The sequence below is a fragment of the Copadichromis virginalis genome, linkage group LG9, assembly GCF_057382275.1.
Source record: "Copadichromis virginalis isolate Kocher_CV1m ecotype Utaka linkage group LG9, C_Virginalis_male_GT1.1, whole genome shotgun sequence".
Taxonomy (NCBI): Eukaryota; Metazoa; Chordata; class Actinopteri; order Cichliformes; family Cichlidae; genus Copadichromis; species Copadichromis virginalis.
Window position 1 is genome coordinate 5569795 of NC_140626.1, and position 13956 is coordinate 5583750.

Here is a 13956-nt window from a genome sequence, read left to right on the forward strand (position 1 = left end):
ATTTTATGTGTGCATCATCCACATATTAATATTTCTTTTTGAAGTAACGGTGTAACCATAAAATAACAAGTGAACTCAGGCTGGAGTATTTCACCCAGTGTAAGCATCGTATAATTTCAATCAAGAGTTCAAACAGAATGTACTTCATTTATGATATTATTATACATTGTGGATCCTTTATTATTAGATCTGAAGACTAAATATAAATAGAATTACACAAAACTCTTGCACTGTTAATTTTACTGCCAGTAAAAGTCATCTCTATAATATAAAGTGTAAGAGTTTGTTGTGTTTTTATTGTCCTTCAAATAAAATGCTAAGTGTGTCCATATCTTTATTCTTGTCCTCCTCCCAAATGTGTTGAGATTTTATCACGTTTTCAAAGACAAACATGTGGGAGCTTCCACCCTGTTTGTCAGCAGCAGATCAAATGTGCACATCTAACCTTTCTGCACAAGGAGATTACTTCTGATTGGATCATTTCCATACTCGTTTCACCCTTTTACATAACGTAATTAGTTCTGATTGAATCTCGTATCTCCAGAACATTTTCATTTCATTTTAATTTGTTAACAAAAGTCTCAATACATTTTTTCATAGTTTTCTCCTCTTGCATTAGTTTTTATTTGGTTATCATTTTGTGTCCATCAGAAAAAACAGTTGTTGATGAAAACTATGACGATAATGATTGGTCAACAAAATTAGCTCTTTTCTGTTCCCATGCACTAAATTACCAGTAGGCAATATCAGAGGTGCAGTATCACATCACATTAAACCTCATCAATAATTCGTGCATGACTCCTATTAGGTAATGAACCTAATAGTGAACGTTAGTCAAAAGCAAACCCATTAAAGCATAAAAAAAGTCCAAATAAAACAACAATTTAAAAACATACTGTAAAACACATATAATTAAGATACTGACCATGGCTAGAAACATAGGCAGAGCCAAGACAGACAAACACAGACCAAATGGCAAAAGCAGAAACTGAAGACATATATGAAGAAGGGCAGAAAGTCACAAGACAGGTAATAACATAAGGACAGGAAATACATGAAAAACATTAAAGTGTCCGTTTGTTTGCTTGTTTTCCAGAGACATTCAGGCACAACTCTGATCTTGAAACTCTCATTTCATTGTCTAAATGTAACCAAGTACTGTTGGTTCCTAATCTTAACTGAGTAGTTTTTGACCTTAAACCTAATCTAAACCTAACCTAACGTCACAGCACTAAAAACCTAAAGGAAAAATTGTGGAAAAGATCTGTTTTGCAAGGGACACAAACTGTTAAATGAGGGGGCAAAATGTCTTACTCCACTATAAATTCCTCCAAACCTTTTATGGAAAAAGTTCATTTCGTGTCCACGGACATGAATCATTAGATAGGTCTAAAGAAAACTGCCATTCATGTGAACAAAAAATTGGAAGTAAAAGGGGTCATTTTCAGGAACACAATTTCGTGAGTATTTTTTTGGACTGCCATGGAAATGTGTTGCAAATGCAGCCATATTACAGTATGCAGGGAGGAATTAAACACGCAAGTGAGGGACAGACAATCACAAGATGTGGAAAAAAATTAACAACAGAAAAACAAAAACACGCAAGGAATCGAAATCCCTGTGAAGCTGTTCTTAGTTTTATTCTTAGCTTCAGCATTTTTTTTTACATTTTCAAGGCATCCATATTTGTCTAAGTGCTCAGTGAAAGTGATTCATAAGAAACATTTTTGAGTAATAATATTCAAAGTAGAAGTTTAAAAAGAAATCTTTAAAACCTGATATCTCTGACCTGCACTTGACCGAGAAAATCTCTTCTAATTTCAAGCTGAAAGTAACGTCAGTGTTTACCCATTTGCAAGCCTCACAGTCTGTCTTGGTATCACAGCATGTTCCCTAACACACTCCTGAAGTTGATGCAAATAAGGCAATTTTTGTGTTATGGGCACTTCAACCAAGCATTGCTGGACTGTGTGGGATTTGTTTCCAACTGCAAAGTATGCAAAGTAACTTGTTGGAGTTCGCGGTCTGTCCCCTTTTTTTAATGAATTATAATCCTGTCAACAGCATTCCATATGCGAGGAGCAAGGGTTGCTGCCTTCCATGTGAGCCTCAACAGCATATACAGCCACAGCTGGCAAGTGAGGGAAGTGTGGGCCGGATACGCTCCCCTTCACTGGCAGGCAAAGGCTGCATTATGCTAATGTAACAACCAGAGGAAAAGAAGAGTGGGGAGAGATAGAGAGAGAGAGACTGAGGGGGGAAAGTGAACAAAAAAGAGAGTGTGAAGAAGAAAAGGAGAAGGCTGTGGTGTGAAAGTGAGTGAGAGAAGTCACATAGTCTTTACATGCGGGGGTGAACAAGTTGTCATCTCCTGCATGTAAATGCCCCCCACCCCCATCGCTTGCTCTTATCCACACACAATTTAAATTGGTTTAGACAAGTGCTGGAGAACCGGTTCAAATGCATTTGCAGAGATGCTGAAATCCTCTCATCCTTTTTGTAGCTAATATCTCAGGTTGCAAGGCTCAGCGTATTTAAATCTAAACATTGGTCATTTTTAAACTAGCACAATGTATATACCTTCCTCTTCATTCATTTTGACCTCTGCCCAGATACCATACAGCTGCCGATGAAGCTGGGGAAGTGAATAGACTCTGAATTCTATAATGGCACCATGAGGCGCAGCGAGTTGCAGATTGCTACTGTAAATGCCTTTTATATTTTTGCTCTATTTTTCCCTGGGATTAAAGCATGGAAGCATTTTACGGCACTATCTAGCGCAGGCTTAATGGCATGGCGCACAGAAAAAAAGAAGAATGCAAAGTGAGCACATTGTGAGAAATATGTCAGTGCCGACTGCAAAAGCAAATGAAAAAGCTGGTACTCTCAGCAGAAAAGGGAACATTTCAAGCTGCAAACACAGAGAGACAAAGTAGCGCCTTTCAAAGCTTCGCGTTTTTTTCTGCTGCCTAAGGAAATGCCCACATTGCACTGCAGGTTTGCTGCTTTCAAAACATATTCCATCAAAGAGCCAGTTGCCAATTCAATTTTGTGATACACATCAGGCCATTCTGCAAAGCATTTTAAATACTTTAGTAAAAACCTTTGCGAGTAATATTTGAAGGCAGCCTGAGCCACAGGAAAAGTAAGCTGCTAAGCTGTTTGGGACTCTCCAAATATTCAATTACAAAAAAGCCGTCTTTTTAACTCAAATTTTAATCTTTCCAAACTAAAAAAAAATTAATCAGTACTTCTTTGTGTTCAAACCTAACGTTGAAAAATAGCTTTCTATATAAATGACAGAAAAGTGTGTTTATGGTTGGTGGGCGATTATTCAGATTTTAATTTCAGTGATTACAAAAGCAAGATAATTGAGATAAAATAATTAGCTCTTTGGCATTTATGTTTGCTGCAAAGCTCTTCTCTCTTGCCCCTCACCTTCCAAACAATCAGATGAGTTTTATTTTACTTCATGTTAAAAGAGAGTTTCACTCTCTTGCTCATTGGTGATTTTCTGATTTGGTTCTCTCTTTGATATTTAGCACTTAATGAATTTTAATTAATGAATTATTGTCCCTTTGCCTTTAAATAGAAAGGTGCTTCAGGTGGATGTTGTTGTGAACTGGGGATTTACAAATATGAAATCATCTGAAATTGAATCGACTGAAACTTGCCTAGTGTTGTAAATCAAGTGCACCCCTAAAAAACTAAAGTCAGTCAGTGAGTTCATTTTAACTAGAGCCAAGATAAAAGAAAAAGAGTAAAATCTGTGGAAAGAACATAAAGTAGAAATGGCAGCCACCATTGTTTACACATCTTCAAGCATCTATGCTTAAATGGTTAGTTAATGGTTAGGTTAGCCAGTGTTGGCCGATTGAAGGAAAGGTATCATTGTCCAAAACAACAGCTTTATGTCCTCTACTTTTTCCACCCATTTATTTATTTTTCAATAGCACATGGTTAAAGTTTAAAGTTCATTGATAAAAATGTATTTTCAATTTACACATGCTTATTAGGTTAAATAATTAAGAACAAAACTCTAAAATGGTAAATGGCCTGTATTTGTATAGCGCTTTACTAGTCCCTAAGGACCCCAAAGCGCTTTACACATCCAGTCATCCACCCATTCACACACACATTCACACACTGGTGATGGCAGCTACATTGTAGCCACAGCCACCCTGGGACAGAGGCGAGGCTGCCGGACACTGACCTCTAAATAAACAGTCACACTCATGTTTATGCTAATTATATAGTCAAATGTTTTGTTATAGTCCATTATATATACCATTATATTTTAGCGTCCCTGTCATGGCTACTTATTGATTTACTGCTTTTTACAAATACAGAAACTCATTCCTTTAATTCTGGTAATCCTGGGTCGGGGCCCAGTTGTAGCAGGTTAAGCAGACAGTTTTTCCCCAGTATTTTCTGGAACCTCCCTAAGGCATTCCCCAGCCAGATGCAATATATACAGTAAGTATCCCCAGTGAGTTCTGAGTCTAACCTGGGGTCTCCTCCAGTTGGGTGTATCCAGAAACCCTCCAAAGGCACCCGGGATCCGGACCAGATGCCTAAACCACCTGAGTTGGACTTCTTTCAACTTGAATAAGCAGCAGCTCATTACATCAACATCCCAGGAGTCTACAGGACTCCTGCAACAACATCACACTAATGGACTCTGTTCTGGGCCGTTCTCTTCAGCTGGGTCCACGTTATTCCGGTGGTCTTTACTTTGCTCTTCTCCACGTCTCTTTGGGTCTCCCCACATTCCTTTTTCCTTTTGCATTGCTGCTTTACAACCTCACCCAAACTGTGTCTTGACTTGAGTGAATTAGATGTAGAAGCAAATACATCATAGTTCATCTTGTGTAAGGCTGTTGGTCAGAAGGTAGAGCAGGTCATCTGCTAAACAAAAGGTTGGCCATTCGATCCCTGACTGCTCGACTTTACCAAGATACTGAACCCCAAGTTGCTCCTGATGCATTCATCAGAGTGTAAGAAAGAAGTGCTTGTGTGAATGAAGCATTTTGTATAAAGTGCTCTGAGTGGTTATGTAAACTAGAAAAATGGGTGAATGTGTCTCTCCTTCCAGGGCTAATCTTCGGGATGCCTCCTAGTGTTAGGTATCCCGACCCCCATACCAAAGTCTGGGGTTTTCTCACTGTGCTCTTCTTTTTAATTGCACTATAGTCATTATGGTTTACATTATGGCTTACATATCACTATATCACACACAGAGTGTTCACCTCAGTGCTGCTGTATGCCCCTCAGTTTTATTTACATCTTAGACATTGAGGGTTTTGAGCGGAAGGTGTGGAGAAAAAGTCTGGTTCTCATGCCACAGTTGCCCCCTCATTTTAATAGCATGCTAGTTTTCACACAGTCATTTTAATCCTTTATGCACACATAGACCAACAAATATCAACTCTCACACAGAGAAGTCGGGGAGAGAAGCGGGTGGCTCATCCTGCACACTGTTGCTCCCTGCCTGAGGTGGGGTTGCAGAGGTCACCTTGTTTGGCTGCTTGCATACTACCATCACCTCTGGTTATGTGCAAATTTTTGTATTTTTGCCACACTCATTCACACAAGATTTTTATGCATTAGACAGCAACTTGGGGATGGGGTATTCTGAACAGACTAGCTGCCCTAGTCTCATCTTGGAACATCTTATTCTTGACAATCAAAACCAGTGCACTTCTGTCAAACAGTCTGGTGAAAAACACCACTGCTCTCTCTCCTTTCTCCATACTGCTTTAAGCATGTCACCTGGATCATATCATCTATTTTACTGAACCAGATTTCTTTTTGTTTTGCCATCTTTAAGGCTTTCCTTGCAAACCTGCTGAAAGAGATATTAAAAAAGTTTTTCAAGTGTACTCACTTTTGTATATTTTAATTTATGTCTCTTTTTAAATCTGACAGTCATTATTTTCCTGAGGAAAGTGACCTGAAGGAATTTTCTAGTGCAGTCTGGAAGTGTTAATGTCCTAACACTAAGCCCTCAGCTATTTCTTTAAACTTCCAGATAGAATAAAAACATAACCACATGTATTTGGGGCCTTAACACTTTACTCAACTGCAGTCTTCCATAAATTTCTTCCCATACATGAAGCGTGCCCCCTTCCCCGCATGTCTGTTTTTTTTGTGTCTTATTGGTTTATATTTCATTGTGTAACCCAGTTCCTAAAATCATCTCAAACAAAAGAGAAGAAAAAGTAAAACATTTAAATTTAAACATTGTTCATTGTTCCTGTTCTTACTGTCCTTGTTTAATGAAAGTGAAACGAGATCAAAATACCTATTTAAACGAAAAAGGGACACAGATTTATATATGCTCTGGTCAACAAGGGTTAAGTTCTCCGAGGGTTGATGAGCTCTGATGAGAGCCTATTGTTTTACTCCACTCCTCGCATGTCAGCCAATCGGTGAAGCTCTAGGCAGCTCTTGTCCCTCCTTAGTACGGCAGTCAGGTTTTTATATGGGACGAATCCAAAGACCAGGTCAGCGATTCCAGAACAGAGAGTGTTCCAGTGTTCACTGGATGGCGAGCCAACCCAAGATCCTAGGAGACGATATACATATACACGCACACTCATTTGCACATTTGATGGACTACAATCCTCTACTGTACAAGTAGTACGGTAGGACAGACAATCACACACACTCCTCATGGGACGAACTCTATTGCAATACACCCGTTTGTCATGGGCCCCACCGGTACCATTTGGACTTAAAAAAAGACTAATTTTTTTACTTGTGTACAGTTTTATTTTATTCTATTTTTTTTTTGCTACTTTGGGGGAAAATGTTATACTTGAAGTTCTGTGTTGTGGAAGTTTTCCATTAAATAAAGCCTGCAGACGAGCGGTGAGCGGTAGCTAACATTCTTTAATCAAACACACAAAGAACAGACAACCAAGCTTGATGAAGTCCCTGCATGACCGCGGGACAGACGGTCAGCAGAGTCTCCCTGAGCCCAGCATGGCTCTCAGTTAAATACCTTCTCCAGGAACAAAAGGCAGTACACAGCTGTTTCACACCTTAAGGTTCACACTCCCTTGCTGCCTCCCAGAGTCCTCGAAGAGACAAAAGACTCTTCCTGTGGAGTTGTCTGCTTCCCCCAACTTCCTTACTGGACCCCCACCATTTGTCTTACTGTATGAGTGTCAGACATGTTTAAATCCAGTGGCACCAAGGTATCATACAATAAAATAATGTGATTAATACATAAGTAAAAGAAATTCCTATACATCTGTTAAACCAGTTGTAATACTGTGTGGTTACAAAATTCTTTTAAAAGGCTTAACATCACTAAAGTACTTTTAAGCCACACAACTGTGTTTGTCTGGTTCCTCTGCCATTCATGTACCAGAGCTCTAAGAGTCGTTCTTAATCTTCTGATACCAGCCCAAATTACTCATTACCTTGGTAATTATCCATTGGTACTGTATATAACTCCACCTAAGTGCTACAATTGCCTCTCAGTACATCTGACACTTTGCACTGTTCAGTTCCTTTGCAGTGCTTTGTTTATTGTCCTAACAGGTTTGGTGTTGTTGAAGCTGATGGATGTGTCCTGCTGGAGTCTCATCCTCAGGAACAGCCAGCACATCAACACACACCACTGCGACAACAAGGGCAGCTTGACTGATTCATTTCCGTGCTGTTTCCGTCATTTGTAATTACTGTTATATTTTTATGTCTTTACCACAACCAGCTTCCCCACAGGCTGGTGGATAATTCATCTCTATCCACTCTTACTGGGCTTAATTGTGTCTCTGTAATGCAAATGCACTGAGTTTATTAAAGGCTGAGTTTCCAGAGAGCGATAAAAGGCTGCCTCTACTCTGTTTTATGAGTGTTTGGAATATGGATTAGAGTATATCAGCTCCATGTGACATTATTGCTCTTCTTTACTTTCACTGACTTTGTCCTCAATATGCTATCACAGTGGAATATCTATAAATCTATTTAGTCTGTGGAGGACTAAGAAACAGCTCAGGCCGAAGCTATAGTCAGATGAAATGGCAGTGTTTTTGAGCAATAAATACAGGTTGCTTCCTCAGACTCAGGAGTTAGGTTAATGTGATGTTTTCCAAGTAACAGAATGCAAGACAGAGTATTGATTAGCTCCCATTCTTCTGATAACATATGCTGATATTAACAAAATACACAAACAAAACAAGGAACGGTACATAACCTTTGTGATGCCATGTAGCACCAATAACTCAAACAACTATGACAAACAGAGAAGATCATCATTCAGATGGGCAGACCGAACACACAACCAGGTACAAGTGTACAACCACAACACAGAGCACGGAAAACACATGGCTTAAATACACACTGGAGCAATCACGCATTGGGAGACGGGAGGGAAACACAGCTGGGACAAATCACACCTAATGGGACAAGGGAAGCAAAACCAGACACACTTCATACACGGCAGGCACTATCAAAATAAAACAGGAAACACACAACAGGCACAGAGGCATGGACTTGACACTGAACAAAGGGAACACTGAAACAAAACCCAAGGACTAGAAATCACAGAACAAAGAACTACTAGAGCTAGAAATACAGAACCATAAACCAAAAGACTAGTAATGATAAACCACGATGAAATCAAAGCTCAATAATAATACAAAACTCAAAACACTGGATCACCGACCCAGGACCGTGACAGCCACACTGGACACACACTGGACATGATTTGTTAGAGTTCATGCCAAATCATCTCAATCACATTTCTTCACTTGACCGTTACACTGCCGGCATCATGTCCAATGCATTGCAAAACGTTTTAGCATTTCTCAAAATTCCACTGAATATTTTACCAACAATCTTGGGAATGACCAACATTGCTGATAATCCCCGAGATCGTTACATTAGCCAAAGATGTTTTTGGCAAATGCAAAAAAAAGCCATTTATTTTCTTTTTGATAAGAGGTGGTTTTCACCTTGGAACTCTTCCATTTTTGCCCAGTCGAAGAATAAATACTGACCTTAACTGAGGCATGTGAGGCCTACAGCTATAGATGTTGTTCCAGATCCTTTGGACACCTCCTGGTCCTGGATGAGTCGTCAATGCTCTCTTTGAGTAATGTTGCCAGGAGGTCAGCCACTCTTAGGAGGGTTTGTTTCAAATTGTATTCATTTGAGTTCTTACAGTGTTTCAGTAAATCCCAAACCCTTAAATGGCTTTCTGAGCATTTCCAGACTGACAGATGTCAGTGATTTTGTGTCTCAGCTATTCCCTTAGGTTATATATATTATATCATATATACACGACAGACTTTATAACCTCAAATGTAACTATTTTGCTGCTGATAAGATAAGCTGCTACTGATCTTTGATTTATCTTGCTAAATTCTGAAGCAATTTGAAGTAGACTTTATGCCAAAATAGTGTCTATACATCTGCACATTAAGTTCATCGTCCTTTTTGCTGCAGCATAAAAACAGACATTGGTTTTATTGCAGAGTCAACACTAAAGGTGTGACTTTCCAAAGCAATGAATCAGAGAATGATTGCTAAGATCAGCCTATTGATTCTCTGCTGATGTATTCTAGTCATTTTTTTAACCATGGAAAAGTACAAATCTGCTTCTCAAAACTTTTTTAATCTTTTGGCCTTGTGTTGCCACTTCTCCCATCTTCCCTCCTAATCCAATTCTCCAATTTTTTAAAAGTATCCCTGTGGTCCATCCACCTCATTTCCACTTGCTCTACGCCTAGGCAAGACAGATGAGCAGCATCTGATTTACGATCCTGCTGTTGAGAGAACAGCCAAGAAAACTCTGACTTAGCTGAAACAGAATCTAACGGAACAGACAGTGCCAGGCCCCTCGCTCTACTCTGTAGGCTCACGTAGGGGGGAACATCACTCCTAAATCTGCCATGGTCCTAAAGACTGATGTTCACCTTTTAGTCTTTTATTCTACTCGACCTGTTAACAAAGACAAGGTCAATCTGGCTTGTCAGGCCCCCCTCTTGGCTCCAGATTGCTCTTCTAACCACTTGAGGATCACAGAGAAGCTGGATGATGCTGTACACCCTCGAATGCATCACGGCTCTCCACTTTCTCTGCCCCTGTGACAGCACAATGTTAGTTTCCATGTGTGTTTGTCTGAGTGATAAAGCATGATGCACCCTTGTGTGTGTGTGTGCATGCTGGTGTGTAATTACCAGGAACAAAATGCCACTAATTTGTGCACTTGAGCAGCCACTTGCTCAGCCCAGCAGCTTCTTAAAAAGCCCCACTGTTTTCATTTTGACCTAGACCCTCAAGTCAATGTCTTCCCACCTTCGTCTTTGTGAATAATTAATTCATGCTCACTTGTGTATTCAGTCACAAAATACTTTAATTCTTTGCTGTCTTTGCATGTTCGACCCTCAATAAAGTATTTTATAAAACACTGTCATGATTTCTCACATTAGCAGGGATTAAACTGGGATTTGACAGGTGAGGAAACACTTACATTCATAATAATTTGTTTTCTGTTGTTTCTTTTTCTTTATGATTATGAAGGTAAATATGGTGCAGAATGTGAGAGCTTGTACACAAAATGTTATCAGTTGACCTGTGTTGCTGCTCACTACTCTCTGTGGATGTAGAAAGTTGAATTCAACAAAATTATATACAATGATACAATGTATACAACCTTCCTTATAGTGCTGTCTCAGCTGCAGTGGTGAGTAGTGGACTCATCATCGCCACAAGGTTGTTGCAGACATTAACTGACACTTCTGCCAGACTCAAGTAATGCAGAATTTTCTATATTTTCAGATCTGGCAAAGGAGGCATCTGCTTATATTGATAATATTGTTAAAAATGTATTCAAACTGAATATAGAATAAAATCCATATTTGTGAGTTTGGATCTCAGCTATTCGTATGTGGATTTCCAGAAGTCAAATTTTGGCAAAAATCAATATGTTACTGTTTATCAAAGAGATGTGAATGCTGAGGAAAATGCCTTTTTTGTTTTTCTGCAAAAAGAAAATATGTCAAAATTCCATTCAATATGTCAAAATCTTTTTACTTTTATGTCACTTTCTTCAGTTTTTGACAGGGTCTTGTTTCCTGATATACAAATATTTATGTTTTTTCAAATGAAATTCAAATTTATTTTTTTATGTCTTGGATTCTTTGTGAGTTAAACAGAAGGAGTAAGCAGAGCAAATCCATCTTGAAATACATAGTTTCCATTTAAGTTAGCAGCATTTTTTCAAACCATAAAAACAATTTACCTCTTTGAAACCAATCATTCAGTAACATTTTACATTTATCAAAGTATTTCAGATGTTCAGGACGATGGTGCGGTGGTTAGCCGTGTTGTCTCACAACAAGAAGGTCCTGAATTCGGCTCTACCATCTGGCAGGGCCTTTCTGTGTTTGCTCCCCCTTCTCGCAGGGTACTCGGGCTTCCCCCCACAGTCCAAATGCATTCAGTGGGGTTAGGTTAATTGGTGATTCTAAATTGCTCATAGGTGTGAATGTGAATGGTTGCCTGTCATCTGTCTGGTTGTCAAACTGCAACCAGGACAGAAACAAGTACATTATGCTGGTAACACAACTTCAGCTCTTTGTAAACATCTGCACGTTAGCATGCTAAACTACACTAATAACACTAAACTAGTCTAGAACCCAAAGTGATGTTAAAGTTGAGTGAATGCTGAGCCCAGCCCAGCAGCCCCTGAATATGTAAGCAGTGGTGGTGACTTTCAAAGTGGTGCCAATGAGCAGTGTTGGGTGTAATGCATTACTAAGTAACTTAATGTAATTAAATTGCTTTTCCACTGAAAAAGTAGAGTAACTGATTACTGTTCATTTTTAGGTATTTTAATTACAGTTACTTACTTGCGTTAAACTGTAAAATAATTAAACTCGCTGAATATCATTATTTAACCTCCTAGGACCTGCCGTCCACATATGTGGACATCACATTTTGGGTTATTTAGACCAAAATACTAAATTTTGCTCAACAATGGCCTGATATCCACTTACGAGGACATTATACTGCTACTGTTCTATCAAAATTTTAAACAAATATCCTCATATGTGGCTCTTATTTTTCTTAGAAACAAAAATCAGCTGAAGTTAATTCTTTGTTTTTACATTCATCAGGTCCCAATATGCCCAGATATCAAAGAGAAATTTAAAATGCATGCCATGGAAGAGTTTGGGTCTTAGGAGGTTAATTTCATTAATTTATCTTCTAAAGGTAAAATTAAGCTCTGCTGCTTTAACATTGATGTAGTGCAGGTGCACGTCATTTCGCGCCAGTTTGCTGCATAGTCGTATTCTGAAGTGAAACATGTCGGACTCGGCTGAAGCGAGTGGCTGTTTTATGAAATGGAAATATACCCGTCACTTCACTTTTCTGAAACAAGCAGACAAGAACATTTCAGTAATATGTAAGCTATTTCCTGGGGAGAAAAAACTGTTAGCTGCTGTTAATAGCACGAGTAATCTACTGAAGCGCCTGACACGGCAGCATAGACAAACACTTTTGAGTGATCCTTGTTCATCATCCACTGACGTATTGGTTCTTTTACTAGTTAGCTAATATAAAATAACGGAAGTTTATTGATTACAGCCAACTAACCAAGGCAGTGATATTAGAAGATGATGCTAAACATGTTCTAAAAACTTTAAGCACCTACTTCTCAAATCCAGCTACACAGACAGAGTTACAGCTATATCGGTTTTTCAGAGCAGGGTCCATGGTTACATTAGCCTTTATACATGTAGTGTTCATGTCCACCTTCAGCTTTAAGAAATTTAATTCTATAATTCATGCAGTGGCTATGATTTATTTGGTGTACTCTACTCTGACTGAATCAGCCATAAAAACTGATGCAACATTTGCAGGCATTACAATAATGATATGTAGGTTGTATGTTTTGTCATAACTGATGCAATTAATCTTCTACAACTTCACTTTACTACTATGCTTTAGAGGGTCAGTAGCCTTATTTGTTGCAGGGAATTAATCTCTTAATGTAGCACAGTGTGCACCCATCTCATAAAATATGGGGCAATTCAAGATTTAAGTTTTACAACCTTACAAAAGCTAAACAATATTTATCCCTATAGTGTATGCGCCCACAGGCTACCAGAGTAATCCATTTACAAGCTCGATGCTTCATGCTTTTAAAATTTTATATTCGGATAATCAACTGTAACTGACGATTTTTTTCTCTGCAATTTTTGTAACCTGGTGCATTTGTGCAGCTGCCACCACAGCTGGGTTGAAAACATGTCAGTACATAAGAGATTCACAGATTGTACAGAGTGAGATGTTGGAAAAGATTAGTCTTTCTGGAAAAAAGATTTTTTTTTTTTTTTTTTCTCTTCCTATATCAGTGTTCTCTGAACGGAGACACCTCGTACAAAAGAATACTGCAGCAGCGCTGTAATGGCAAACATAAGCAGAAGTGGCCATTTGATTATGTTACCAGCATCGCGTGAAGCAACTGGCATTGTGGATACACTGAGGCCTTCCATGGATGACTCAACTGAAATAGAGCAGCAACAAGCCAATGGATACTGCAAATGTTATCCCAAAAGATCCAGTATTAACTAACAGGTCAAAGATGGGTTGAGTTTTAATAAAAAAATATGTTCCCAAGAGACATAATTGCTCCACCATGGGTGTACCCCGTGCTGTCCTTCTGGATGGACATGCCTGAAGTCAAATGGCACCTTTTATTGCAGAAGAGTTATGTTCTGAACCCCTTTGAAATGACCATGCTGCTTGCACTAAGTCTGTGAGACATCCTTTAAAAGAAAGCCAATTTCGTCTCTTGTATCTGTTATCTCCTTCTTTTGGTCACTAGCTATAGTTCAGGGAAGGAAAGAAGCTCAACAAGTCTCTCCAGCACCACAGGCAAGTATAGCTCCTCATAACACCACACTAGTTCATTTCTCAATCTCTGTGGACAGA